General features: G+C 39.6%; 1 protein-coding gene and 1 long non-coding RNA gene across 2 annotated transcripts in view; one reads left to right on the top strand and one right to left on the bottom strand.

Annotated features, from left to right (window-relative positions):
* The window catches only part of Fam107b (family with sequence similarity 107 member B), a 197,640-nt gene that overhangs the window by 33,833 nt on the left and 137,818 nt on the right, over positions 1-25,989 (top strand). The gene's annotated exons all lie outside the window — the stretch shown is intronic.
* The window catches only part of LOC124095201 (uncharacterized), a 68,914-nt gene continuing 56,731 nt past the window's right edge, over positions 13,807-25,989 (bottom strand). Inside the window, exon 3 of the long non-coding RNA XR_006852427.1 lies at positions 13,807-13,918. This is a non-coding gene — a long non-coding RNA (uncharacterized LOC124095201). The remainder of the gene's footprint in view (positions 13,919-25,989) is intronic.

Genomic DNA, 25,989 nt, shown 5'->3' with positions numbered 1-25,989 from the left:
CTGTTTAATTTACACCAAATTCAAAGCCATGTTGCTTCCTTGCAGCCTTTTGAAGTTATGGGAGCCGCATGGGTTGATTCCACAAATGTTTACTTTTGAGCCTTCATTCTCTTGAGCTTTAGAAATGTCCTTGTTTCATTTTCTCACAGTCAGTGACCCTGGAAAGGAAGAGACTGGAGTCTTGCACTTTAGAACCCATGCATTTGGGGCCTGGAGACTTTTCCACTCTTAGGATGAGGATGGGCTTCTATCCTCTCCTCTCCACCTTCTTCCAGGCCTCACTATGACTTGGCTCCTGGGTATTTGTGTGAAGCTTGTTTGGGGCTAATTTTGATCCTTCTGGGAGGGTTCTGGTCTAAGCTTCTCATGCTAGAGGATATTCCTTTTCTAAAAATGAAATTGTGAGCATGTGCTCCAGATGATTGCTAGTACTGATCCTTGGGATTCATAGCTGGGTTTGGTGTCACACCAGTGGATAAATCATTTGACTACATGGAAAATCTGTAAAATCAGACTACCAGCTCTCTTTGAACCCTAGGAGGCTTAGGATCACATCTCATTTACCTTTACATTCCACTGTGTCCAGACGGTACTGGCATACAGTATGAACTTGATTGATGTATATTTAAAAATTGGATGGTTGGTTATTTGTTAGGCAAGGGAAATCTATAAGAACACATATGTCTAAAAATATATTTACGCACATGTTCATACATGAAACAGTAGAGCATTAATTTCTCAAAATAACATGTCCCTGTAAGCACAGGTTCTAAAGTGAGTGAAAGCATTTTTTGTTTTGTTTTTAGACTTTCTCTCCCCACCCCGACACCAGAGTAAAGTGACGCTTGATTATATAAGTATTTAATGGTTGTCAAAGTAAGAAAAGCTGAATTAAGGTAATGCTAGATCCTAGAACAAATATATACTGAACTGTCAGAAATTTGACGCAAGAGTAGTTTTTTTCTCACATAATTATACCGGTGGATGAAGAGATCAGTAGGGGATTATTCTCCAGGATGATGGGTATTTCCATCTTCAATATGGGGTTTCCAAAATCTCGCTAGAGGTTACATATTTTCCAGAGAAGAGAAAAAAAGAGCCTGGAGCAGCAGCATGGAGTTTTATGAACAACTTAGAGAGTGGCTTCACTTCTGAGGACATTCTGTTAGTTCAACATGGTCACATGGAAGAACCCAACTGCATGGAACATGGTCGCTTCCCAGTGACAATCCTGCCTATGGGAGGGGAGCAAGAATTTTAGAGGTCTCTCCCACAAATGCTAAAAAGGTTCATCTCAAATCCCAAAAGAGATGGCCAGGGAGGTCTCCACATCCAGCATTCAGAAGGCATAAAGTCGAAGGCTTATGGGCAGACTGTCCCAGGCAGGGGCCACTCTCCCTTGGCCCAGCACCCAGCCTTATAAATACTGTCCAGCAGCAGGGAACACAGTAATCCATATTTGGGGACTGGGGGAGAAGTGTATATATGTGGAACATAAAAATGTCTTGTATTCCATATTCCTTTTAATAGAACTGAGAAGGGGTGCATACAACACATACAACACATTACTTATAAAATTTTATTTCTAGGAAAAATGTAAGGTAGGGAAGATGTCAAGGATAAAGTCAAGATGCTGTGAGCCTGAATTTTGAAAATGATTCTCTTTATGTCTAAATTAATCTGTAACCATGCAGACTTGGGTCTGGCTGAGCATGTGACAGAAAGTATAACTGGACCAGGGAGCTGTTGTGGTGGTAGACCTTCCTCTCGGCTTTCTGAATAACTTATTCTTGTTCGCACAGGTGCCAGCCTCCAAAAAATAAAACAGAGACACAAAGCTCACACATGGCCATGCCTCCTCATAATAACGATTCTAATAAGGATGGGACCTCACTCTTATTGTGCTCTTGCCAAGTGTCAGGCACTGACTTAAGTGCTTTACATGGATGAGATATTTGCATTTTCATAAGTTAGGGACTCAGACTCATTTTATAGAGGTGGAACTTTTAGGAACATAGTGAGGAAGTAACTTGTGTCAGATCACAAAGCTAGGAAAATTATGACGCCCCTCCCCATAAATGACCAGGAAAGCACACTAGTGCCAGTGGCTGTGGGATACCAAGAAGAAGAGGCTCAAGCAGTAGCACTCACAAGGTGTTAATAGAACACAGACCTTCTTTCACCACATTACGTTTCTCTCTCTTTTCTTTTTCAGTTCTGGTACCACTTATGCTTCATATGTGATAGAACATCCTAAATACCTTTCTAAGCAACTTTGCTACTTTATTCATTTTGAGGGAATGTGCTACTTATTGGGAAGAGATAAAATGTGGTTTGCTGTCATTCCATGGAAATAAAAGAAGAAATTAATAATAGGGACAGAGACTGAAAGATCTGTGGGTTAAGGCAGGGCACCAAAATGCATTCCTTTAATAATAAAACATTTAACAACCTAGGAATAAAAGGAAACTTTATCAACCATGATAAAGAGCATCTTTGAAAAACTCCCACCTGACATCATGCTTAATGATGAATGACTGAGTTTTCTCCCTAAGATCAGTAACAAGACAAAAATGTCTAACCTTGCTAATTCTATTCAGTATTGTACTGGGGCTCTAGACAGGACAATTTGGACAAAAAAAAAAAAAAAAAAGAAAAAGAAAAGAAATAAAAAGCACCCATATTGAAAGGAGGAAGTAAAAGCATCCCCACTTGCAAATGATCTTGTATATAGAAAAGCCTAAGGAACTCACTAAAAATTATTTGAAGTAATAAATGAGTTTAGTAAGACTGCAGGTTTTAAGATCAATGTATGAAGATCAATTGTATTTCTATGCAACAACAAAGTACTGTTGGTCCTTAGTATCTGTGAGTTCTTTTTTTTTTCTTTTTAAATGTTCATGGCAGCTTTGTGAAAACCGAAAGAGTTGAGACAACCCATTAATATACATTAACTCACCTATAAATAATGGAATAAATTTCACCATTTCTTTCTTTTCTTTTTTTAAAGAGAGAGAGAGAATTTTTTAAATATTTATTTTTCAGTTTTCGATGGACACATCTTTATTTTATTTTATGTGATGCTGAGGATCGAACCCAGCATCCCGCACATTGCAGGCAATCGCGTTACTGCTTGAGCCACATCCCCAGCCCAAATTTCACCATTTCTATACAAAAGAATCACCACTAAAAGTTACCAAGCAAAAGAAGACATGAATGATACATATAACAATGGAGGTGAATTTAAAACCATTATGTTATAAAGAAGCCAGACACAAAGCAGCCGTCTGTATGATGACATTTATGTAAGATTCTGGAAATGGCAAAACCAGAGTGGTAGCAAGCCAGCCAGTGGTTGCCAGAAGCAGAGGGTTGGGAGAGGGGAAGGACTTCAGAGGGAAATGGGGAGCCATTTGGGGTAATGGAAGTGTTCTGTATCCTGACTCTGTGTTTTGCGTACAATTGCAGACATTTGTTAAAACTTGTTGAACGGCAAACTTTAATTATTTTCAGTTTGTTGTACTTCAATTACCCCTCAACAAAGTTATGATGTTCAACTTGCTCTGTTCTGGTGACAAACTCCTGATATATAGCTTCCTGATTGAAGGAACATGTGTAGAAGAGGCCACATGGTGAGACAGGAAGCAAACCTCAACTGCCTTTATAACATTCCATTAATTACTCACTTTTGCTGGAAGCTCCTCCTTACTTTGCACCAGGCTCCACCTCTTAAAGGCTCCACCACCTCAACACTGCCACACTGGGGTCCCAGCTTCTAGCATGTGAAACACTGAGGGGCGCACTCAAAATATATCCAAACCATACCAGTATTCATTCCAAAAGATCCGAGCTCCCGCTGCATGCCAGGTGCTATCCAGCCCCTGGGTCATATTTCCAGGGACATGAACTGGATGTTTTTTTTAAACAAGGATCTGTTTGTCCTGAGCCAAATTTCTGGGACTAGATAAATTGAGAATCTGACTTTCCTAGAAATATTCTTTTTTTTAACTTTTAAAAATTTGTTCTTCTTAAATATACATGATAGTAGTATGTATTTTGACACATTTTACATACATGGAGTGTAACTTATTTGAATTAGGATCCCATTCTTGTGGTTGAACATGATGTGGAGTTGCCCTGGTGATGTATTCATACATAAACATGAGAAAGTTATGTCCAATTCATTCTATTGTCTTTCCTATTCCCATCAGTAGCTGTGGGTTGTACCTCCATGGATTCATACAATGAAAGATTAAAAATGTAGATAGGCTTATAGTAGTTGGGTCTGTACCAAACACATAAAGACTGTTATCATTTTTCTCTAAATAATATAATACAGCCATGGTTTACATAGCATGCACATTGTGTTATGTGTCATAAATAATCTACAGATGATTAGAGTACACAGAAGGGTGTTCTATGTGAATACTGCATCATTTAGTATCAGGGACTTGAGCCTCTGAGGATTTTGGTATCCACGGGAGTTCCTGGAAACAATCTTCCCTGTACACCAAGAATAGCTGTACTAGCATTTCTGTCTAGCATTTCTCTCCAGAAAATATTTATGTTAGTTGAAATAATGTGAATAATTTGTTTTTAGATTCCCAATGAGGAGGGGAGAAGAAATCATTGAAAACAGAATATTATTATGTTACATTAGGATACTTACAAATGCATTTCAATATAATTAAAAAAATGTCTTCCCAGAGGACAGTCCAAGAAAGAAGGTCAGGACTCTTATTTTAGAGCTAACAAAATAAGGTCAGCAGAGAATGTGTGCCTGGCTGAAATTCCAAGGCCTGAGCCCAGGCCTGTGTGTATGTTCCTAGTCCAGGGAAACCCAAATCAGTGGGCCACAATCTTGTCCTGAACCCCTCATCTGACAGACAAAGCCCTATCTGACTATGAAGGTACATCCTTTCCTACCAATAGCTAAGTGCATTTGATGGACAGGTAACAGGGGCAGTCCTGGATCCTGGGAAAGCCTGAACTCTGGTCTTAGTTTGCATCAACAGGTATGACCTCAGGACTATTACTTTCTCTTTTGAAGCTCTGTTTCTTCATCTGTAGAACTAGGAATAAAATTTTTGACTCTTCTCACTTCTCAAGGTTATTGGGGATCAAAACTGGTAATGTCTGTAGAAATTGGGGCGACCTATTCAAACCTAAGTTAGTAATGTTAACAGTGTATTTCATCAACTGTGATAATCAGGGCCAACATCTCCACAACACACTGTATGCTGTGCTGTTTTCCCACATCTTACATAGCTATTTCACAAAAGCCAGGTAGATTATAGACATTTACCTTTTATATGAAAGGGTGAATGGAAAACCAGCAAAGCACCTATTTACCACCAGGTGCCAGTTGTATTATGGGCATTTTAATGTCAGGATGGGTGGTACCTTATTCCTACGGTAACTAATTCACACTGCTATTGACTCCGCTGTGAAGTGGGATATTGAAATGTATTTTTTCAACATGACTTTTCATTAGCTCTTCATTTTCTGTAAATCCATAAAACCCATATTATAGGAGATTCCTTGGGGCTGTAAGCAGAATCATGATCATCACTAGGAAATGATGGAGCAGTGCATTCCCGTTGGATAGACTGTTCAGCGGGGTTTTGCTGAGTTCTGGTCTGGGCCTTAGCCAGAATTGCAAAGGAAATCACATGCTCTTATTTTACCCAAGGGCTTCTCAATATGAGTAAAAATAATAGCTATGAGTTACTGGGAACCTACCATTGTGCAAATCGGTTTAAATAGTTTACTCTCAACAGAACTTTGCACAATGGCAACAACATCACCATTTTAGAGCTAAAGTAACTGAGTGGAAGTTAAATGATTTGTTTGAGGAGGAGCAAAATTCAAATCCATGATCATTTGATAGCAGACTCAATCCTATTTCCAAGTCACCCACCACTGCCTGGCACCACTGTGAGCTATATCAATACTGTAAATCCTTTCTATGTATTAATAGCCACATATCAGAGAGAATATTTGGCCTTTGTTTTTTTGGGGGGGGGATTGGCTTCTTTCACTTAGCATGGTAGTCTCTAGTTCCATCCATTTACTGGCAAATGCCATAATTTCATTCTTTTTTATGGCTGAGAAATATTCCATTATGTATATATACCACATTTTCTTTATCCATTTATCTGTTGAAGGGCACCTAGGTTGGTTCCATAAGGAAGGGAGGGAGTGGGAACAGGAAAGACAGTAGAATGAATAAGACATATCTTTCTTATGTTTATATATGAACACATGACCTGTGAAACTCTACATCATGTACAACTGCCAAGCATGGGATCCTAATTAGAATAAGTTATACTCCATGTATGTATAATATGTCAAAATATACTCTACTGTCATGTATATCTAAAAAGAACACAAAAACCTTCCTGGTCTCATCTTCTTGAACCAGACTAAAGGACTTACTTTTAACAAATAGTCTGTGGTGGAATTATCAGTATATTATTTCTGAAAAATCACGAATACTTTGCTCTCTTTGGATCACTTGCTTTGGGAGAAGCCAGCTGCCATGTCATGAGGACACTCAAGCAGCCTTATTAAGAGGCCCACATGGCAAGAAACTGCTAATAGTCTTCAGATGACTGTAGTTCTGGCCAATGTCTTGACCATAACCTCAGAACAGACCCCAAGCTAGAACTGCTCAGCAAAGTGCTGGATGACCTACATAATGTGCATGAGATAATAAATGTTTATTGTTGTTTTAAGCCACTGTATTAGTGGTTCTTTAGAGAAGCAGATATAGGATGTAGATAGATAAGACAGGATTTATTATGGGAATTGGCTCACATGATTATGGAAGTCAAGAAGTCCAGCATTCTGCCATTTATACACTGGAGACCCAGGAGATAATGGTGTAATTCAGTGTTGAGTCCAAAGATCTGAGAAACAGGAAATCTGATATAACCCTCAGTTTGAGACCAAAGGCCTAAGAACCAGAAGATGGGAAGGCTCAGGTTTAAATCCCAGAGTTCAAAGGTCCAAGAGCCAGGGGTACTGATGTCCAGGGGCAGGAAAAGAAGAATGCCTCAGCTCAAAAGAGGAAATAAATTTGCTTTTCCTGTGCCTTTTTGTTCTATTTAAGCTCTCAAAGGATGGGATGATGCCTCCCATATGGGTGAGAGTCAATCTTCTTTACTCAGTCTATGGATTCAAATGCTGATCTCATTCAGAAACACCCTCACAGACATACTCAGGAATAATGCCATACCAGTTATCTATTCATACAATGGCCCTGTCAAATGACACATAATATTCACCATCTCAGCCACTAAATTTTGGTGTAATTTGTTTCATAGTTATAGATATCCTATATAAACTCCTAAATTGATCTTCTAATTTTCTTATTTTGCTAATATTTTTCTGTCATATTGCTTTATTTCTTGGGAGATTTCCTTGATTTTATCTTCTATCTCTATTAATTTGAGCTACTATATTTTAATTTCTAAAAGTTCTGTCTTGATTTGTTTCATGTGTGTATGCAGTATTTGTTCTCATTTTAAGGATCTTCTCCTTTCTCCCTGACGATGCTAATGACCTTTTAATATTTCCCCCTAACACTTTGTGCTGTCTGATTCCTTTGAGTCCCTTTTTCCTTCTTCTCTCTTGTATTGGAAGCTCTCCTCAAACATCTGTGACCCTTACATTGTCAGTTCATGTTTAGAGGAGAGGCAGTAAGAAAGGGGGTTGGAAACTCTTGAAGAGGGCTGGAGTGTGCCAATTCATGATTTCACTGCAGGACAATGGGTGTGTCACCAACTTCTTACTGTAAACGTTGTCATCAATGTTTGATTGGGGTTGTGAAAGGGTCCTTCATCCTTCTTCCTTGAGGATAAATCTGGCTACTATATGGCAAATGTAGTGAGTATGAAAGATTAATACTGTGCCACTCAACTGAACCAAGAAATAGAGTTCATTTTCCATCATGATCTCATCCTGTTTCCTTGGATCCAACACTATTTTGGGAAGAAAAGGAAAATTCTCTTAAGTTTTCTTCTGGGTGAAATAGTTCCTTTCAGGTCAGTGTCTTTGGATAAATGTTCAGTTTCTCAGGTTTTCGGTCCCTCAGCTCCTGCTTAAGATTGAGTCTGGATGCCTGCGTGGGGCAGCAGTGTTGGTTAAAGACTTTGGGTCCCATGTGCTACCAACTGAATCCTTATTGCCATCTAACTAAGAGAGGTGGACCTGGATGTGTCCTGATCTGCTGTCTGCAAAGGTGTGATCATACAGAGCACTTTCCCTGCCCCCAACCCCCCTGTGCTTCACCCATTTTAGTATTTCTTCCTGCACACTGTCACCTGTGTGTTCTGAGCCAAGGCCTGCACCAGTCAACCCATCCTCTGTGCCTACAGAGGCACCCAGAGATTTGTAAAGTCCCAGAGATAATAAAGACTATAGTGCCCCAAGAACACAGCCTCAGGGTCCTCCACCTGGCCCATCCCATCAATAATGCTCCTCTAGCCCCCGAAGCTCCCAAGCTAGACTATTATGACCCCTGATTTTCTTTTCTTTTCTCTCAAAACAGCAAATACTAGGATCTGACTATTTCCTCCCAACTCTGTTCTCCATTCTCTTTTCCAATCCTCCAGAAATGGCAAGAGATTGGTACTACTTTTTCCTGTTCAAGGCTGTCTCTGAGTCTCTACTCCCTCCTTGTTTCAATGTTAGTTCCTCTCCCCTCACCTTGAGGTCATAATGATGAATGGAGCTTTTTGTTTGAGAAAAAGTCATCTTTCAAACATTTTCAGAATGTTTTCTGTGTAATGTATCTGTTCTATAAAGCAAACACCCTTATGGATAATGCTTTGCTGACATTTTATGGAATTACTGGGTTACAAAACAGGAACAGTATGGAGGCACTTGATGCATTCTGTCAGTTGTTGAAAGGAGTAACATAATAACCCATTATCCTCCATTATAACAATGTGGTGTACTTAATCTGATTAACCAGAAGAGAACATGGATTGAAGTGAGATTCTAAACCTGTATAATAGAGCAAATCATGCCAGAGTGTTGGGTCCTGCGGGAGGGAAGCCAGGGGAAACAGGGCCATTTGAAGGCTCATTAACCAAGGAATGGGCTACAGCAGAAATCTGGAATGCAGGAAGAAAAGTCCAAGAAGGATACAAGAAGCCCTAAAGTGAAAGGTGAGCTTACTTTTAGTTTTAGTCACCCTTAAGGAAATTGCTATAAACTAGAACTCAAAGCAAATCTGGATTTTGGACTTTGTTCAGAAACAAAGTCCTTCCTGAGCACTTCCAAGAAATTTAACACACACACACAGAGACACACACACACACACACTTCTCTGAATCTCTGACAATTTTGTACCTGAAGCCACTCCCCAGCAGTGCTTTTGTGACTCATTAAGCCTTAGACTCACAGTGCCAAGGGTCTTGGTTTCTAACCATCTCCACTTCTGTGATTTACTAAAGTATCAGTAAGTCTGTGTGTTTTTCTTTCATGATGCTCACCAGTTGGGGTCAAAAGGCCTGTCTTCCTAATGTGAATTTAGGGGATCTTGTTCTTTGGCAAGAATCTGTGGATTTAAACCTCATACTTTCTACATGAAAACTCTCACAAGCTACTAGAAACAAACTAAATCAGAGCCTCTGGTATATGGCCAAGCATTGGTGTTTCTTAAACATTTCTCATTATGTTTTTAAAAATTTATAGACTTTTTTAAAAAGCAATTTTAGATTTACAGAAAAATTGAGCAAAAACTACCTAGAGCTCCTATAATGAGAGCCACTACTGGTACCTTATTAACTGAAGTCCATAGTTTACATTAGCATTCACCCTTGGTGTTGTATATTCTCTGAGTTTAGACAAATGCACAATGACATGTGTCCACCGTTGCAATATCATACAGAGCACTTTCCTTGCCCCCAACCCCGCTGTGCTTCACCTATTTTATGCTTTCTTTTCTTACCCCATTCCCCTGGCAACTAATGTCTTTTTACTGCTTCTATAGTTTGCCTTTTCCAGAATGTCATGTACAGTCATGCATCATGCAATGACATTTCAGTCAACAAGGGACACCAGATGTGACAGTGGTCCCATAAGATCATAATGAAGCTAACAATATTCCTATTGCCTTGTGGCATCACAGGCATTATAATGTCATTGGAAAATGTGTTCCTCATTTGCTTGTGAGGACGCTGGTGTCAACAGGCCTACTGTGCACCAGTTGTATAAAAGCAAAGCACATATGATTATGTACAGAGCTTGCTATTTGATAACGTGATCAATATGACTGTGCTACTGGTTTATGTATTTACTACACTATACTTTTTCATCATGATTGTAATGTGTAGCCTTTCTAATTTAAAAGAGTTTACTATAAAACGGAATGCTGTGTTACTCTGGCAGCAACTTCATAGATCTTATTTTCATGTTTGCCTGTCTCTCAATTGTTTCATTTTCTCTTGCACATGGTTTAACCTCATATTATTTTGTTCATCATGGCCCCTAAGCAAATAATATCCACTGCTAATGTTGCTGAGCAATTGACTTGGAAATGAAAATAAAATGGAGGACTATGGAGGTGGAACATTAGTGATGGTTGTTTCTCCCCAGTCAGGCATATTCCATCCCACCAAAGCAACAATCATTTTTTAAAAAATTCTTTATTTTTTGGTACCAGGGATTAAACTCAGGGGTGCTTCACCGCTGAGCCATATCTCCAGCTCCCACCCCTTTTTTTTCAAATTTTTTATTTTGAGACAGGCAGTCACTAAGTTGCTTAGGGCCTTGCTAAATTGTTGACGCTGACCTTGAACTCAGGATCCTCCTGCCTCAGCCTCCCGAGCCACCACGATTACAAGTGTGTACCACCACACCCAGCCTCACAGGAACAATCTTGAAGAATGAGAGCAAAGTGATAGAAACCATTAAAGGATCTGCTTCATTGAAGGAAATAAGAATAACAGAATTTAGATAGACATGGTGGCACATGCCTGTAATTACAGTAGCTCGGGAAGCTGAGGCAGGAGGATCACAAGTTCAAAGCCAGCCTCAACAAAAGTGAGGCACTAAGCAACTTAGTGAGTCCCTCTCTCTAAATAAATACAAAATAGGGTTGGAGATATGGCTTAGTAGTCAACAGCCCTGAGTTCAATCCCCGGTACCAAAAAACAACAATAATAACAACAACAAAACACACACACACACACACACACAAATTAGAGCAGGTCCTGCATTAGAAATGCAGAAACTTCTAAGGACCTGAATTAAAGACCAGACATGGAAGTGTTCCTTTTTGGCACCATGATGTTTCTAGCCAAAGAGAAAAGTGTGTTCACAGTGTTGAAGGAAAAAACTAGATTAAGCCATGATGTTGAATTTCTTGTTGATTCCGGTTTAAGCAATTCCAGAATCACCATTCATGACAGGATAGTAAAGTGAGCACTGAGTCTCACACAAACTCAGATGGTACAGTCTATTACACACCTAGGATATATGGTACATTGCCTATTGCTCCTAGGCTATAAACCGGTACACCATGTGGCAACTGCAATACAATAGGAACTATATGTGCATTTAAATGTAGAAAAGGTACAATAAGAATAGGTATGAAAAGTATAAATGGCACACCTGTATAGGACCTTACCATGAGGGGAGCTTGCAGGACTGGGCATTTCTGGGTGAGTTAGTGAGAGAATGTGAGTGTGAAGGCCCAAGACATTACTGTGCTCCAGTGCAGACTATTTTAAAATTAATTTTTAAAAACTTAAAATTTTTTTTTTGTTAAGAGGTGTAAGACACAGCTGTTGCAGTGGTGCATGCCTATAATCCCAGTGGCTCGGGAGGCTAAGACAGGAGGATATTGAGGTTCAAAGCCAGCCTCAGCAAAAGTGAGGGGCTAAGCAACTGGTACTCACCCACCCCACCAAAAAATACAAAAATAGAACTAAAACACAGACCCACACATCAGTGTAGGCCTCCACAAGCTCAGCGTCATCAATGTCACAGTCTTCTACCTCCATTCTTGTCCCACTGGAAGGTCTTCCAGGCCAATTACACACATGGAGCTGTCACCTCCTGTGATAACAATGACTTCTTCTGCAATCCCTCCTAAAGGAATTACCTGAGGCTCCTCTTGAGTGGTATTATTCTTTTCAGAAATATGTCCATATGGTTTGCTTGGTTCATTTCTTAATTCCACTGTGGATTTGCTAAGCAGATAATGCACTATAAACATGCTTCTCTATTAAAGAAAACTTTTTTTGTAAGGGTCTATGTTTTTTTAAGGTGATCTATGAGGTTTGCAAAATCTTCTGCTAAATGCTTTGGTATGAATTTAGGGGAGGGGGAATTCTTTTTCTTCTCATGAAATTTCCTTTTCTCTTGCCTCTTCTTCCGCTCAGCATTCCTGATCCAGGTCTCAACAACTCCTCCTGAGCCAGCGCTTCAAGAGTCACCTGTAGGAGCTTCTCAATGTCATTTTTGTCCACAAGTTAAAGTTTTCCATCTCAACCACCGCCTGGCTGATTTTTGCAATCTCCTCATCCTTTGAAGGATGGACAAACCTTTTGAGTGTCTTCTTCCAGATGTTACACTCTGTGGTGACATCATCCCAAGCCCAAGCAAGATTCTTGATACAGTCATTGATGTTGTATCAGAGTATTTTTAGTGTCTTCCTCATTTGCAGCAAGAACCTGGGCAAAGGTTCTCCACGGGTATCAGGCCTTAAAAGCTGCTGTAAGCCCTAATTTGTCATTTGGGTCCAAGGGGGTGTTTGGAAGGAGAAAAAAACGACTTTGTCATTGGGATGAAGCCCACAAATAAAAGCAGGATGGGCAAGAGCATCATCTATAATAAACAAAATCTTGAGAAATATGTTCTTTTCTGGGAAGTATTTCTCCATTTCTCTGGCACACCAACTCAAGAGGGTGTGTTGGAAGAGGATCTGGGCTATCCCTGACTTCTTTTTGCTCAACTGGCAGTTGTGCTTATTGATATGCTTGAGGGGTCTGGGTTTTTCACTGTGACCCATCACAGAGTGTCTCCATTTGTAGCCAGCAACATGGCCTCCAAGCAAGACGATCATCTTGCTTTTAAAAGCCTTGAAGCCTGGCATGGACTTGGCCTCCTTAAGGATGATAGACCTTTCAGACCCGGTTTACAGAATAAGGAGGTTTCATCCATATTTAAGATCTGTTCTGCAAGTGATTTCTCTCCACAATCAGCTTATCTGGAGTTTCCAAGAATTCTTCAGCTCCCTTCACATCATGATGGAAAATGAACTCTATTTCTTGGTTCAGTTGAGTGGCACAGTATTAATCTTTCATACTCACTACATTTGCCATATAGTAGCCAGATTTATCCTCAAGGAAGAAGGATGAAGGACCCTTTCACAACCCCAATCAAACATTGATGACAATTAATTTCTAAAAGTTCTGTCTTGATTTGTTTCATGTGTGTATGCAGTATTTGTTCTCATTTTAAGGATCTTCTCCTTTCTCCCTGACGATGCTAATGACCTTTTAATATTTCCCCCTAACACTTTGTGCTGTCTGATTCCTTTGAGTCCCTTTTTCCTTCTTCTCTCTTGTATTGGAAGCTCTCCTCAAACATCTGTGACCCTTACATTGTCAGTTCATGTTTAGAGGAGAGGCAGTAAGAAAGGGGGTTGGAAACTCTTGAAGAGGGCTGGAGTGTGCCAATTCATGATTTCACTGCAGGACAATGGGTGTGTCACCAACTTCTTACTGTAAACGTTGTCATTGGCAGACATGAAGTTGTTAGTGTCAGTGAAAACCAACTTACCAACAGTGTTCTTCAAACGTACTTCCAGGGCTGAGATGCTCAAATGTGGCCTGGCTGCACAGTTGCTTTCCCAGTGGTCTCAAAGGCTGTTTGCCCCATAACGTCAACCTCATGGATCCTAAATGGGAAACATCCCAACATGCCTTTGTTGCTGATGTCATCTGAAATGCACATGAGTTATGAAGCCAGGGAAATGGTCAGGTTGACCTGGGGTCAAACTTCCTAAAGTGAGGAGTCAGGCTGGCATTCTGAGCAACAGCAAGACCAGAAATGAAGGGAGAGGGAGGAGACAGTGCCTGGGCAGGAAGCATTTGTCTGCAATGCTAGGGGCTGAAGGCTGTGCTATTTGTGGTTGTCAGCATGTGCTAGCCTTCCACAGCCTGGTCTGCATTTGCATTTATTCTCCTCATAGGCTTGCTGTCTCCTCTATAAGCTGGGATTCATTGAGGCACTCTCTTTAAAGTACTTTTAAAAGTTCCCAAACATATGTGTATTTCACTAGCATGATAAAGTGGGGGTAGGAAGCCATGTTTATGGGTAGAAAAAACAAAGAGATTTTTAATACAGTGAAGAATGAGAAAGAGAAGGAGAGTAAAGACTTAGGTGCCCCCCACTCAAGGTGCTAATGTGGCTCCTTAATCTTTCTCAGCTGTCACAACCTTCAGAGGGGGGTGAGGCATTTTTCCCTGGAAACCAGCCTTCCAAGTTGAAATTGATGCCAGGGAGACACTGGCTAGAGGAGTGAGCGAAGCCTCCTACTCTGGGAAGGCATTTACTTCTCTTCAGTCTTGGGACCTCCTGCTGGGGGATCATGATTCCTTGTGTTCCTGGAGACACAGTTCCCACTAGGGCTTCCAGGGAAGTATCTAGAAGCACAAATTCATGCTGCTGACGGTGATCATCCAGTCTTCTGTCCTGACCTCGATCTTGAGGAGAATGTCATTGTGAGAACAGTTGGTGGAAAGTAGATGAAAGGTGTTACAGCACCCGTGAACTCACTTAGGAGGTGGCTATGGATGAACAAGACCAGACACTTGGTGTGCATGTGTACACATGCGCATGTGCATGCACTGGTAAAACAGGTACAACCTATCAGGTTATCATTTTAGCCGTTTTTAAGTGTACAGTTCAGTAGCATCAAATATTCCAGGGTTGTGCACCCATCGTCACCGTCCTTTTCCGGAATGTTTTCATCATCCTAAACTGAAAATCTATTCCTCTTACACATCAACTGCCCATCGCACCCTCCTGCCACTCTTCTGCCTCTGTCTCTATTGAATGTGACTACTCCAGGTATTTTGTATGGCTAGGATCATATGGTTATTTGTCCTTTCTGTGACTGTCTTACTTCACCTTAAAAGAATGTCTTCAAGGTTCATTCATATTATGGAATACCTCAGAATTTTCTTCTTCATGTTGTTTTTTCTTAGAGGCAGAATCATATTCCTGTGTGTATTTCTGTGTCACATTTTTTAAATCCCTTTTTCTATCAGTGGACATGTAGGTTGTTTTTACCTTTAGACTATTGTGAATGATGCTGCTGTGAGCATGGGCATAAAAATGTCTGTTGGAGACCCTTCTTCTAATTGTTTGGGATATATATTCCCAGTGCTGGTTCGTATGGTAGTTCAATGTTGAATATTTTGAGGAACTTGAATAATGTTTTCCATAGTAGCTGCACCATTTTTCATTTTCAGTAGTAATGTATGAGCAATTCAGTTTTTCCACATCTTCATCAAGGGTTGTTATTTTCTGTTTGTTTTTTTTTTTAAATAATTGTCATTCTAATGGGTATCTTATAGTGGTTTCAATTTCCTTTTCCCCAGTGATTGCTGATGTTCAACACCTTTTCATGTGTTTATTGGTTGTTTGTATATCTCCTTTGGAGAAAAGTCTATTCAACTTCTTTGCTTAGTTTAAATTGGTTTTGTTGTTATCATTGAGTTGCAGGAATATATACATGTATAGTATATATACATATATATATTCTATACATCAATCTCATCAGATATATGATTTGCAAATATTTTCTCTCATTGTGTGAGCTGTACTATTTTGACTTCACTTCAGATGTACCCATTTTATGTATTTATTTATTTATTTTTGGCAAAAATTTGAGACAGGCAAGTTCCAGGTCAGCTGAAGCAACTAACTGAAACCCTGTCTCAAAATAAAAATTCAAAAGGGCTGGGTAAGTAACTCAGTGATCGAGCAATCCTGGGTTCAATTCCAAGTTCTGCAAAAAAACAAAGGAAAACCAAACCAATTTTGTTTTAAAACCATCATGATTGACCATTTCAGTTGCTACTGAACCTGGGAAGGAGTAAATTGTACTCTGTGCTGCTCAGCTGCTCACTAGTAGCAACCTTAAAAAAATTAGGGCACCATATCTAAAAAAACTAGATTTGAAGACCCAATTTGACATCGAGTCTTGCTATAGGTGTGACAGCTGGAAGCTTTCCCTCACTGTTTGCTGATGCACAACTGATCACTACGTTTTCTCATGACTCAAGGAAGACTTAGAGATGAGACCAAGTGTCTCTATCAAAAGGCTAGTTTTGTGTTTGTAGTTTGTTCAAACTCAGAAAGACCCAACCTTCGTTCTGGGAGAGGTGATTTTCCCAGCAAAGCCCCAAAACACATGGCTTTCAACCTTTATTTTTTAAAAAAGAAAATATTTCTGATTATTAAATTTAAAACTTTAAGGAGCAACAATATTCCAGCAGAAGGTTAATTTAATCACATCTGGCCTACAGGGAAAAATGGTGAGAATAAGCGTCTTTAGACACACACAAACATATACAATACTTAAATATATAATATTGTATATGTACATAAGGAAACCATCTATTTTAAGAATATTTCATGATGGACTCAATCCCCAGCACTGCATAAACAAAACAAAACAAAACATTTCATGAAATGCATACATTTGTTTTTTGGACAATTTAATTATCATGATTCCTGCTCTTACTTATCAATGTATTCCCTATTCTATGTCTGAAAAGAAAAAAAAGTAAGAATTTTTATTTCTGCAATTGTTTTTCCCCATTGGGCAGCTATTGCCAGCAGCAGGAGTCTTGAACTGCTGAAAGTTTGTTTTAAAATACTGCTAACTTGACAATTGTTTTCCTTGCTATATTTTGATTCTAAGAAATCAGTCTGACTGAGGAATCGGTCTCTTCAGCTCTTCTTCAGGCTGAAAGGGCCACCCTTGCTCATCTCAAAGGCCCACAGAAGAGCAAATCTTTCAGTGATCTAGTGTTCCCAAAGATCACAGGTCTGACACCTCACAATTCCCTTTCCCGTCCCTCATTGTTGAAAAAAAAATCTTGCCTTGCCATCTTTCTCTTCTGTGTCCTGCTATGTGGCATGAGATGGTTGGATTAGATGGCCTTGGTCTTCTTTTAGTTCTCATATTCATGATTCTGTGATAAATATGTAGATATGTAGATATTATTGGACCCATTTTGACTACCTGAAGAGAAAAGGTTTGTTTGGCACTAAGATTTCTCCCCCTGCCCCAGCAGTGGGGACTGAACCCAGGGCTGCTCTACCTCTGAGCTACATCCCCAGCCGTTTTTATTCTATTTGAGACAGGGACTTGCCAAATGCCCAGGCTGGCCTGGATCCTGTGATCCTCCTGCCTGAGCCTCACAAGTAGCTGGGATTACAGGCATGTGCCACCATGCCCTGCTGGCACTAAGCTTTTAAAATACAAATTTATTAGAGGGAATTAAATATTAGCACAATGTCAGGGAACATGAGGTAAAATTAGGACATGAAACAACGTTTTAATAGTAGTGGTTTTAAAAAGGATGAACTCAGTGCTTCCTTATAAAGGAGCAGCAGAGAGAGTATTTTCCAAGGAAAACATAACTGGATTTCACCTCTGGTTTTCATCCAGCCTTGGGAGAAAACTCTTGCTGATTCAAAGCATTCCAGGAGCACAGGTCAGGTTTGAGGTATGATGTGTGTGTGCCCCACATGCTGGTCACTGTCCTGTGGCTTCCGGTCAACCCAGTGAAATTTATCAGGGAACACAGCTCAATTTCACACTATTGCCATGATTTTTTTCCTGCAGTTGGTATCCAAGGGACCAGCTGGGCCTCTAGTTCATCCAGAGCTGGTGTGATTTCAAATAGTTTGGCTGTCAGAGTTGCCAGTGGAAAATGGTTATTTAGTCTGTTTCAACATCTGGAAGGAGAGTGCCATTGTTCTTTATGGCAGAAGATGGGTGCCCCAGGCTCCGCAGCAGCGTGCACAACATGGATCTAGCTTGGGATACAGAGATGAGCACAGCCTGGAGTTTTTCACTTCCACCCCCACCACCCCACATTCTTCTTGTCACTTTGGAATCCGTACACTCATCTTTTTTATTAGATCTTATTTTGCTGTCAGCACTAATCACTCTCCTTGCTTTAATCTCCCTGTGATTACTGAAATGTGCTCAAGGCTTCCATGTGGAAATAAACCCTTCACTCCATTTTGTTTTGAGTTTCAAAAGTTAGAAGTTGGGGAGTCAAGTGCTCCCTCAACCCCAAGGTGTCCTAGAAGATGCCAGGCTTAATGGAAGGCAGTTCATTCCGACAATGTTATATTTGAGCTTCATAAATTGCCCAAAGAAATGGCTTACTTTCAAGGAACAGTCTTTCTACCAGAGTCTATTCCTCAACTCTTTGCTGATTTTCTCCTGGATTGTGCCTGCCCTCATTTAGTCAACTACTCTTCCTGTACCACAGTTGTCACTTGTGCTTCTTCTGAAAGGACTCTTCACTGTCCCCTCCACTTGCAGGCTTGCAGCATGCCAACACAGCACCCACAAAGATGCCAGATTAACCTTCAGGATGGGCAAGCTTTTGCTTCAGCATGGGCTCCCCACTGCTTTGCAAATTAAGTAAAAATCCTTAACATGACACTCAAATGCTGTATGAACCAGGCATGGTGGCGGTCCCCTGTAATCCCAGTGGCTCATGCCTGTAATCCCAGTGGTTCAGAAGGCTGAGGCAGGGGAGGATGGCAAGTTCGAGACCAGCCTCAGCAACTTAGCAAGGCCATAAACAATTCAGCAAGACCCTGTCTCAAAATAAAAAATAATAAAGGGTTGGGGATGTGGCTCAGTGATTGAGCACCCCTGGGTTCAATCTCTGCTACCAAAAAAAAAAAAAGTCTTGTGATATATATGAAGGCTAATTTTATGTGTCAACTTAAATTGATGTGTTAGTAAGGTCAGGGGATGCTAGAAGAGCTGGTAAAATGCTATTTCAAGGTGTGTCTATGAGGGTGTTTCTAGAAGAGACTAGCTTTTGAGTCAGTAGACTGAGTAGACCACTGTCACCAATGTGGAGGGTATCATCCCATCCAAGGAGGGCCTGGAAAGAACCAGAAGGCAGAAGAAGGACAAGCTCTGTCAGCCCCCAGGCAGCAGCTCCTCCTTCAGGATTTACACCGTCAGCCCCTGGTTCTCAATTCCTGGGGCTTGTGCTGGAGCTGAACCAACAGCTTCCCTGGGCTGCAGTTTACCAAGATGGCAGTCATGGGACTTCTCAGCCTTCATGAGCTTGTAAGCTGATCACTCAAAATTAGTCTCTTTCTCTGTATCAATGTCTGTGTCATATCTAATCTACGGATATGTCCCACTGGCCTATTTCTCTGTTCTCCTGAGAAGTAGGCCAACAGGATATAGAACACTGACTAACACGGCATGGTCCAGCCTATTTCTCTCTGTTCTATGGATGCTCCCTCTACAACCAGAACTTGCCACGCTGTGTTTTCAGTGTGTACCATACTTGCCTTTGCTCCTGCCGTCTTTTTAGCTCTCAGTGTACCCTGCCTCCTCTCAGCTTGCTCACAGTGTGCCCAGTTTCCATGCTCCAATCAAGCTTATTCTGCCATCAAGATTTTCCTTGCATCCTTCTCAGACCCACCAAGGTGTGGGGGATGTGCTTGTGCCTCTTGACAGTGACCACACCTACTTTGTACTAAAAGGTATTTGCATTTCTGTCTTAACCTCAAGGAAGGCAGAGTAACGCTCTCTAAGCTGTATTTCTCTGAAAACCAGATCCAGTTTACATAAGGTAAGGAATCAGCAGGATATGGCAGAATGAACCCCCCACTAAATATCAGACAGGCCTGGTCAAATCACATGGCTTTTTTGAGCCTGTATAGTTTGGATCTAGAATGCTCCCAATGTGTTGAAGGCTTGTGATGAAATCTTTAAGAGGTGGGGCCAAGTGGGAAGTCTTCTGGTCATTCGGGAACATGCACTTGAAGAGGTAGTAGGAGCCTAGCCTCCCTCTCTCTCTCTCTCTCTCTCTCTCTCTCTCTCTTTCTCTCTTGCTTTCTGGCCCTGAGATAAGCTGTTCTTCTCTGCTGTGTGTTTCTTCTATGATGTGCTGCCTCACCACAGATCCAAAGCAATGATATTCCCAAAGTATGAGCCAGAATAAACCTTTTCTCTTTATAAGTTGATTGCCTCAGGGGCTGGGGTTGTGGCTCAGCGGTAGAGCACTTGCCTAGCATGTGTGAGGTCCTGGGCTTGATCCTCAGCACCACATAAAAATAGATAAATAAAATAAAGGTACTGTATCCAACTATAACTAAAAAATAAAATATTAAAAAATAATAACTTCATTGTCTCAGGTATTTGTTGTAGTACTGGAAAGCTGACTAACACAGAGTGTAAATAGATCCAGGTGTAAAATGAGTTTGACAGCTTTTTCCCCAAAGTGCTATCACGTAGTTCACATGACATAATATATAGGAAATATCTTTTCAAATTATAAACTAATCCCCATATAAAAATAAACAGTAAACATTTGGAGAGTTAAACTTAAGAATTTGCAAATGGTTTCTAAAAGTCCTCAGAGTACAAGTATTCTAATAGTCTTCCTGGTTTTGCATTAGCTCTGCCCTCACTTGCTAGTGTCACTTCTTTCTCTTTTTGCTAAAATAACTCTTTCAATTTATCTTTGATCATCGAATTTAAAAGATGCAGGGAACTATGCTCTATAGATTTCTACTTCTCACCTAGCAAATCCACAGTGATCTCAGAGTTTGATAGCACAAGTGATTTGTGTGTGTTAAAAGTATGAACGTACATTATTTTAAATCTTGATATTTGTGTTTTGATAGCAAAAGTTGAATTGGGGGTGGGCCAATGCGTGGCAAGTGATCTCACAGTGGTAAAGGTACAAAATTATAGAAACAATCCAGGCAGAGGCACATCAAGTCCAGTGTCAGGAACTCTACATACAGGAATGCTGGCACCTACGCCCACCAGACATTGCATTTAGCAGAGGTGTGAGATAGATTCCAAGGGCTTCTTTACATTTGTTCAAGTGGTTATTTCTATTTATTCCCTCCCCATTCTTCTAAGGCTGTTGTTTAAGGGAAGAAAAATGGATTCTGGAACATAGTAGTTTATAAATTACAGCCAAATTTGAATTTGGCTTATGGTTACTTTCCAATTACATAAACACAGAGTTCTGCATTATTTCAAAAACACATGATATTTACTCTGGAAATGATTCTGGATTCCAGGCCATGGCAAATCTGAAGGAACTGACCATTGTTATTTCCGAGACTGTTAGGTTTGGAGAAAGCTGGGTAGGGGGTCTTGAGAACAGAGGTAAGAAAGGAAGAGTTGGCCATGAGTTTATGAGGGGACAGAGGGAATGAGGCATCCTTTTCCAGCTCCTCTGAAGGGGCTGAGATAATTATATCTTTCAAATCCACAGCCTCAGCTAGAGATCTGAGCATAGAACTGGCTTCCTGTCTAGGCTCTGAGCTGAAGACCAAGCACTTTGATGACTCTTTCTCCCTGAGCCTCCCCACCCCTTTATCTCTCTAGACAGTTTATCAGACATCATCTGAACAAAATTGTTAGGCCTGGTTGAGCAGCAGGAATTGGCAATATGCTTGACTAGGGCAAGAATAAATAGGACAGAGAACAGCAGACGTTCAACATTCATTTGGTAACACCAAAGAAACAAATTGTTGGAATTGAACCTCAGTGTTCCTGGGCACAGCCAAAGGCCCTTGGGGTTGCCTACCCACTAGCCAGTCTTCTCAGTGAAGTCAGATTGATGAGTTGGCAGGTGCAATCCACATTCAGAAACATCTAAAAAATGCACCTTGCTGAGGTGTGTTTATGGGAGTTTGAAATCTCTGAGTATTTTGTCATTGTAAATGTACGTAAACATCAAAGAAGGAATCAAAACCTCCCAACGAAGGAGAGTCCAAGACCAGATGGCCTCAAGACTGAATTCTGCCAAACATTCGAGGAAGAATTAACACCAATACTTGTTAAATGCTTCCAAAAAATAAAGCTAGAGGGTATACTTCCAAACAAGTTTTATGAGGCTAGAATCACCTTGATTCCTAAACTAAAGACATCACAAGAAAAGTACAGGCCAATACATCTGATGAATGCTTATGCATAAATCTTCAATAAAATATTAACAAACACATTGGATCCAACAACACATCAAATAGATTATACTTTTGACCAAATAAGATTTATTGCTGACATGCAAGCCTAGTTTAATATGTGCAAATCAATTAGCATGATACATCACATTAGCAGAATGAAACCTTAAAATTATATGATTATATATCAGTTGATACAGAAGGGCCTTTGACAAATGCTTTTACTGATAACTCAGCAGTTTAGGTTTAGGAGGAATGTTCCTCAACATGATGCAGGTTACTTAAAGGAAACCCCATAGCTAACATTATGGGTAAAACTGAAAGCTTTTCCACTAAGATCCAGTGGAATACAAGGAAACTCACTCTCACCACTCCTATTCCACTGGAAGTACCAGCAAGAGCCATCAGAGTGCTGGAGATGCAACTCAGCTGTAGAGTGTGTGCTTACCATGTAAAGGCCCTGTGTTTAATCTCTAGCACTAAAACAAAACAAAATAAATGAGCAATCAGACAAGAAAAATAAATAAAAGGCATACAAATCTGAATGGAAGAAGTAAAAGTATCTCTATTTTCATGACATAATCCTTCATGTTAAATCCTCCAAAGATTGTTCTCTCTCTCTCTCTCTCTCTCTCTCTCTCTCTCTCTCTCACACACACACACACACACACACACACACACACACAGTTAGAACTAATAAATGAATACAGCAAAGTTTCAGGACACCAAAAATTTAACCATACAAAAATCATTGCATTTCTAAACACAAATAACAACCAAGCTGAAAAAGAAATCAAGAAAACAATTTCATTTGTAGTAGCATAAAAAATACCTAGGAATAAATTGAACCAAGGAAGTCAAAGATCTGTGCACTAAAAACTAAAAAACAGAAACGAAAGAAATTGTAAAAGATACAAATAAATTGGAAGACATTGTGTGTTTTTGAATCAGAAGAATCAATATTGTTTAAGTGTTCATATTTCCCAAAGTAATATACAAATTCAAAACAATCTTTATCAAAACCCCAATGGCATTCTTCACAGAAACAGAAAAAATAGTCCTAAATTTCATATGAAGGACTGGGGTTGTGGCTCAGTGGTAGAATGCTTGTCTAGCACATGTGAGGCACTGGGTTCGATCCTCAGCACCACATTAATAATTAATTAATTAATTAAAGTTATAAAAAATCATATGTGACTACATACAATTCCAAATAGCTAAAGCAGTCTTATGATAGAAAAAACAAAACTGGAATCATAACACTTCCTGATTTTAAATTATATTACAAAGCTATAGTGATTACAATTGCATGGTACTGACATTAAAACAGACACAGAGACCAGTGGAGCAGATAGAGCACTCAGAAATGAATCCAAACATATAAAGTCAGCTAATTTTTGACAAGAGCATCAAGCTTAAACAATAGGGAAAGGGTAGTTCCTCCAATAAATAATTTGAGAAAACTAGATTTCCATTTACAGAAGAATGAAATTGGACCCTTATCTTAGACCATACACAAAAATCAACTAAAATTAATAAAAGACCTACATGTAAGACCTGAAACAACAGAATTCCTGGAGAACAACCTAGTGGGGAAGCTCCTTGACATTCGCCTTGGTAATGAACTTTGGGCCTAGGCTACAAAAGGAAAAATAAGCAAACAGAATTGCATTGAACTAAAACTTCTGTATCACAAAGGAAAAAAGTTTAAAAATTAAACTGCAAGCTACAACTTGGGAAAATAATGTGTTCAAGTCATATCTATAAGGAGTTAATATCAAAAATTTATAAAGAACTCACAGAACTCAATAGCAGGAAAATAAATAATGCATTTTTAAAAAGGGAAGGGACTTGAACAGGCATTTCTCCAGAGAAGACATAAAAATGGCCACTATGTATATTAAAAGGTGCTCAACATTATTAATCATTAAGGAAATGGAAATGAGAACCATTGTGAGATTTCACCTCACACCCTTTATGATAGCTGTTATCAAAAAGTCAAGAGATAACAAATGTTGGCAAGACTGGGAAGAAAGGGGTATCCTTACACACTAATGGCATGTGGGTTGATGCAGACATTGTGGGAGTTAGTATGGAGGCTTTAACTGAATTAATAGAGCCTCCAGCAATCCCTCTGCTGGGCATAGACTCAAAGGAAATGAGATCACCACCTGGGAAAAGCATCTGCACTTCAGTGTTTGTTGGAGCATAATTCATAATAGCCAAGATATGGAAACAATCTGTGTCCACTGATGGACAAATGGATAATGAAATTGTGGTCTATACCACCATGATATATGATTCAAACTTCAGTATGTGTATGAAGACTTGAATTGGGTGTCAACATACTTTATATAAAAACAGAAATACAAAAATTGTGGTATTTACGTGTATTAAGAGTTGTAATGCAAAAAAAATATATATATATTTATAACATGTTACCTTAGATTGGGTAGAGGGAAGTGAAAGGAGGGGAAGGCAGGGGATGTGGGGATAAGAAAAATAGTAGAATGAAACAGACATTATTACTGTATGTATGTATGTGACTGTGTGACCAATGTGATTCTATAATATGTATACTCAGAAAAATGAGAAATTATATCCCATCTATGTAGGATACATCAAAGTATATAAGTGCATTCTACTGTCATGTATAACTAATTAAATCAAATAAAAATATAAAAAAAGACCCTGCTCTTTGCCACAGCATGGGTGAACATGGAGGACATTGTGCCAAGTGGGAAGTTCAGATATAGAATGAGAAATGCGGCACAATCTCACTTTCATATGGACCCTACACACGAAAACGTCAGATACACAGAGGTTATTGGGGGAACTGGGGAGAGCAGATATGTAGGATGAACAATTCTAGAGATCCAAAGTGCAGTGTGAGGGCTATAGTTAACAAAATTATACTATATTTTGGATTCCAAAGAAATGAGTAGATTTTTACCTGGTTTTATCACAAAAACCAAAATGCGTGAGATGATGGATATGTTAATTTGCTTCACTACAGTAACCATTTTACTATACATAAATAGTAAAATGGTTACTGTACATATGTATTTATGTATCACATAACATCATGTTGCATATCTTAAATATATACAATAAAATGCATTTAAATAAAAAACAGACACAAACAGATTCAGATTGATCGGTGATTAGATTTCCACTTGATAAAAGGCTCAAGTTACTGATCTGCCAGCTCTCAGCATTGTTTACGATGGCTGGGTTGATTTGCTAGATTTCTCCAAAACAGCAGAGGGCCACAGTGAATGATAATGATTGACTGCATCTTTGAGATTTTTGTATGGCTCTTCATAGTCCCATGCACTAAAAGATCTCTTGAGGTTGTTTCTAGCTCTAAGATCTATAACTCTTTGAACTGCTTCTATTTATTATTGCCCATAAAAGTCACTGGACTCATATTTTATTCTCACTTGGCACATACAGGAACAGAGAAGTTAATTGAATAACCTAGGCCCATGCAGCAAGATAACATTCATCCTGAAACCAGACTTGGGCTATTTGAAGCTTAGAGTTGCAGTCTCACCTTCCTTTGTTGGGCAATTGCAAACAGCATAGGTAGGCTAATGTAGCATCCAAATCAGGCAGAAGCCATGACATATGGATACACTGGCACAGGGGAAAAGTAAGGTAGTTTTTAATGAGGGTATCAATGGGTCTTAAATTTGAATTCTACAGAATTTATGGGGCACTTTAAATTTATAGTCATTTGTATTGCTTGACACTCAT

This window comes from Marmota monax, unplaced genomic scaffold (genome assembly GCF_021218885.2).
Source record: "Marmota monax isolate L192 unplaced genomic scaffold, Marmota_monax_Labrador192_F-V1.1 WCK01_AAM20220418_F8-fsc00066, whole genome shotgun sequence".
In the NCBI taxonomy this organism is placed as follows: Eukaryota; Metazoa; Chordata; class Mammalia; order Rodentia; family Sciuridae; genus Marmota; species Marmota monax.
Note: the sequence above shows the minus strand (reverse complement) of the source record. Positions and strands in the feature narration are given on the sequence as shown.